Source organism: Gopherus flavomarginatus, chromosome 8 (assembly GCF_025201925.1).
Source record: "Gopherus flavomarginatus isolate rGopFla2 chromosome 8, rGopFla2.mat.asm, whole genome shotgun sequence".
NCBI classification, from domain to species: domain Eukaryota; kingdom Metazoa; phylum Chordata; order Testudines; family Testudinidae; genus Gopherus; species Gopherus flavomarginatus.
In genome coordinates this window covers 96,665,575-96,670,710 of record NC_066624.1, presented here as the reverse complement: position 1 = coordinate 96,670,710, position 5,136 = coordinate 96,665,575, and positions in this window count along the sequence as shown.

Sequence of the window (5,136 nt, the reverse complement as noted above, 5' to 3'; positions counted from 1 at the left end):
CAGCCAAACTTGCTATTTTTCCTTTTTATTCTTTCAATGCTAGAGCATGAAGGAGTTTAAAATTTCAGAATAAAAATGTTATTTACTTAGTAGCTGATTTTCTGTCTCCACAAAGAATGATTTTGTGTTTGTTGCAGAGTCTATACTAAGATGACTAACAACAAGATTTCTTTGTAATGTGTGTATATCAAAACATACTTAATCTAGTCACTTCTCGACATGTCACTAATTCTCTCTGTTCTCAGCTTCTTGGAATGCGAAGAGGTAGTGTGATCTTATCCTCTGATGGAAAGATCTTACATTCATTTTCAGACAGTACTCTGTCCACTTTTGCTGTACTTTGAGACCTAATGCTTTAGTGTGATTGTTACCCTAGCATGCCAGCAGAGAAGATAATTTTTATTGCATTATGGGACAAAAGAGGACTCCAGTGGTGTTAGTGATACAATAGATTTTTTTTTTACGTGCAATCCTACAATTTCTCTCATTTTAATGTCTGATATGCTCTCTCTTGTCAGCAATTTGCTGCTGGGGACTCTATCTTGTCCCTTCCAGGTAATTTATTATTACACTAATGATCTAATAACACTTAGATTCTGTCCCCATATCTACTCTAGCAACACCATCGGAGGACCCAACCACATCAGCCACACCATCAAGGGCTCATTCACTTGCACGTCTACTAATGTGATTTATGCCATCATGTGCCAGCAATGCCTCTCTGCCATGTACATTGGCCGAGCCGGACAGTCCCTATGTAAAAGAATAAATGGACACAAATCGACATCAGGAATGGTAACATACAAAGCCAGTAGGTGAACATGTTAACCTCCCTGGCAGAGTCAGCTCCAGCTTTTTTGCCACCCCAAGCAGCAAAAAAAAAAAAGAAAAGAAAGAAATAAATAAAAAGCTGCAAACGTTGGCACTTTGATGGCAGCTCTACCATGTCGTTTTATTCTTTGGCGACAATTTGGTGGCTGGTCCTTCCCTCCGAGATGGACTGAGGGGACCCACCACCGAATTGCCACTGAAGACCCGGACGTGCCACCCCTTCCCATTGGCTGCCCCAAGCACCTGCTTCCTGTGCTGGTGCCTGGAGCCGGCCCTGTCCCTGGACATTCTATAACAGATTTAAAAGTAACTATTCTTGAACAAAAAACTTCAGAAACAGACTTCAAAGAGAAACCACAGAACTAAAATTCATTTGCAAATTTAACACCATTAATTTGGGCTTATATAGTGACTGGGAGTGGCTGGCTCATTACAAAAGGGGCTTTGCCTCTCCTGGAATTGACACCTGCTCATCTATTGGGAGTGGACTACATCCACCCTGATCGAATTGGCCCTGTCAACACTGGTTCTCCACTTGTGAGGTAACTCCCATCTTGTCATGTGTCATTATATAATGCCTGCATCTGTAACTTTTACTCCATGCATCTGAAGAAGTGAGGTTTTTTTACCCACAAAAGCTTATGCCCAAATAAATCTCTCTTTAAGGTGCCACCGGATGCCTTGTTGTTTTTACTTAGACTACTATATCTTCACTGCCAAAAAGGTGTGTTTTTTACTGTGAGATAATTAATGTGAGTTAGCTATCTTGCTATAAAATGCTAGTGGCGATGACTCTAGTTTTTACTTAGATATAAGAAGGTGAGGGATGATAGAATTTTGACCTCATGTAGATACAGTGAGGTAATAACTACCTGTGCTTTGTCTCCACTAAGATTTTACAGTGAGAATGCTAACTTGTTAGTTATCTTGCTGTGAAAATATCTACCATTTTTGGCAGTGAAGACCCAGCCATAATTCCCAAACTGTGACAATTCATAGTGTCCAGAGCACTTGCTGGTGGTCTGCAGATAGGTAAGCTGGTCACAAGTTGCTTGTTCACTTTGTTTCTGGTTGACAGACGCAGAACACATGGGTGGGGTGTGTGGAATGAAGAACAAAAGTATACAGTGTGAGAATTTCTTTTAAAAAAGGACAAAATAATTATCACCAAAGAGAACTAAAATTACATCAAGATTTCCAAGTTCCATACATGGAAAAGTAATGCTAAGAAACTTTGCTAGCAAAAATGGAAGGAAAGGCAGACTGTGAGATCATGAAAGGGTCCATGATGTTGGTCCATGAGATACTCTTTCTATTAAGATTTGACAAGCCCTCTTCTAAACAGTCCTGTCTGAATGGTCAAGTATCGAGTTATGCGGTCTGGTTCTCCTTACTCCACCTCAATGCTACAGCAGCTTCCCAATGTTCCTAATATAGTGTACACTATTGTTGCTTTGGCAGTGGTATGGTCCCAGATTTTAAAATAGTCATATTCAGTTATTATTTTGGAATGTTGTCAACAGTTTCCTGAGGAACTCAAGAAGCAGAAGGGAAAAAGCAATTTTCAAAAGTTTATAGTTCATTAAACCTGAATGGAATTTCATGGGACAAACAAAAGGCACTTTTCTATTCTCCTTGCTGAATTTCAAAATCCTGCTGCACACCATGCATTGTTAATGACAGCTTCTCAAAAAAAAGGTTTAAAATGGAAAGTGTTAAGCAACCTAAAATTGGGGTCAATACCAGCTCTGCCTATAGCAATATAAAGACTTTGAAAATGCACATATCAGTTTCCCCTAAAAAAGTTTATATTCCATCACCTTCCCTGACCCAGCTGATACCAGTGGCTATCTCAGTGAATTCAGTAACATTTGTCCATTTTTCACAATGCTTCCTTTGCAACTGGTAAATTATTTAGCAAGTTAAGAAATGGAAATGATATGAAATAAGTTGATTTCCTTATAGCTCAGCTCTCTACAAGCCCAGACAAATGTTATCTATTTTCTGTCAATTTTCACCTGCCCCCCTTCATTTTGGTATATGATGGCAGTGGCTGAACAATGGAAGGATTTTGTGCAGGTGAGTTGAACCATCCTTATCTGCGTTTTGCACATAAGCTGCTAAAGACACAGCTGTAGCAGTAGGTGGACAGTCTGAGTCTGGCAAAAATATGTGACTGTATTTTTCTGTTGATTTTTATATGTAATTCTGGAGAAGCAGAGTTCCTCATCTGTCCCTCTTGCCTCTAGATCTGCTGAATCAGCAATAATGTTTTTGATTGCTGCAGGTACTTTTGGTGAAAGTTCATCTGAAAGATTACCTGTTTTTCCCAGCCACAAAAGTTTGATTGTTGTCTAAATTCCTTTTGATACTTTAAAGATGCATTCTTCTCTTTATATATAATGTATAGTATTCTGTTATGCTAAGGGAGTTGATTTGGTCCTGCTGTTAAGGCAAGTCAGTATTGTTCATAATTGTGAACTATCCATTTTACTTGTTGGCATGTCCTAGTTTTTGAAGGAACTGTTTAAGTAGAGGTAGAAATCCGCTGATAAGGATTTTAAAGAAACACTCTAATTTTAGAAATAATTTGCAAAAATTAAGCCATCACTCTGGCACTCAATGATGACAGGACATCAAAAAATCTACAGATAAGCATCTGAAAGTCTGGATCCTTACAGGAAGTTTGTGCACACTACTTAGATTGTAAGATCACTGGGGCATGGACCATCTTTTTGTTCCGTCTTTGTACCACGCCTATCACAGTGGGGTCCTATAGTTCATGACTGAGGCCCCTAAGTGTTATAGTAATACCAACTGTAAATAATAATTCAGCTCTGGTTGATCTCCAAAACTGGATTCACACAAACCAGCTTTCTTATTATATCTGACACTTCTGATTCAAGCTAAACCTGGAGAGGCTGAGGTTAAAGAGCACTGAAAATTAAAGAGAAATATTAACCATTTCAGACCTCAGAAGAGCTCAACTCAGTTTAGGTAAAGTCTGCAGCAGTAAACTCAGGGTCCTAAAATGACTCAGATTCTTTCTTTCAGGCTGAATCCAGAAGATAGTTATAGGCAGTTGTCCCTCTGTCTCCAAAGCTCTCAGCTGAGAATCCACCAGAATCAATCCTCTCCCCTATATTATTCAACATAGATATGAAGCTATTGGATAAAGCTGATGAAAGAGCAAAGACAGAGATGCCACCAAGACATGGATGACATCCAGCTTTACATCTCCTTTATGTCAATCATAGATAACAACATCTCTCAGCTTTCTCAATGTCTCAGTAAAGAGCAGCAAGTGAAAGTTGAACACAAGCAACACTGAGATGCTGATTGGAAGAAGAAGAATCCTTGAAGAAACTTGTCATAATTCTCAGTCTGGTACATGCTATTGTAGACATCTGTCCTGAGATTTAATTGATCCATAGCATTTTTAGACTCCTCAGTGCCACAGGATGCTTAAATAGCTGTTGGGCAACTCCCACCTTTTCATGTTCTCTGTGTGTATATATATATCCTCACAATATGCTCCATTCTATGCGTCTGTTGAAGTGGGCTGTAGCCCATGAAAGCTTATGCTCAAATAAATTTGTTAGTCTCTAAGGTGCCACAAGTACTCCTGTTCTATTTGTGGATACAGACTAACACGGCTGCTACTCTGAAACCTTAAATATCTGTGTCAGGGGGAAAAAAAAGGGCTAGTGTGGTGGTAGAGGGAAGCAAAACCAGCCAACAAACAAACAAACCATACCACATGCAACTGGCCAGAAGACTGTGCCCTATCTTACTGAATACAGTGCAGACCATGGTGAGCCATACATTTGTGACCCTGAGGCTTGACTATTACATCTCATTGTATCTAGGAATTAATCCATATGCCCAGAAAAAAGCTCCAAATGGTACAAAACACAGCAGGCCTTCTGCTTAACAGTATAGGTCACCATGGGCACATCTTGCAGCTCTGCTCTTTGCACTGGTTCTTCACTCAAGAGAGTTCAATTCAAGGTGCCCCCCCTCATATTCAAAGGCCTATCAAGATTTGGGACTGAAAGAGTGCCTTTCCTTCTGCGATCATGACTGTCAATGACAGCTATGTTCCACTAGAACCATAAACCTGTCAACCAGGAGGAAGAAGTAGAACTTTCACAGGAGCTGGATCTTGACTACGGAAATCTCTCCAGCAAGAAATAAGAGTGACTATGGGGTCTTATTGTGTGTTCAGCGTTCATCTCTTTGACTTGGCTTTCCCCCTACCCCCTACTCCCACTTATTTTCCTACAGGCTGGAATGGAAAAAAGA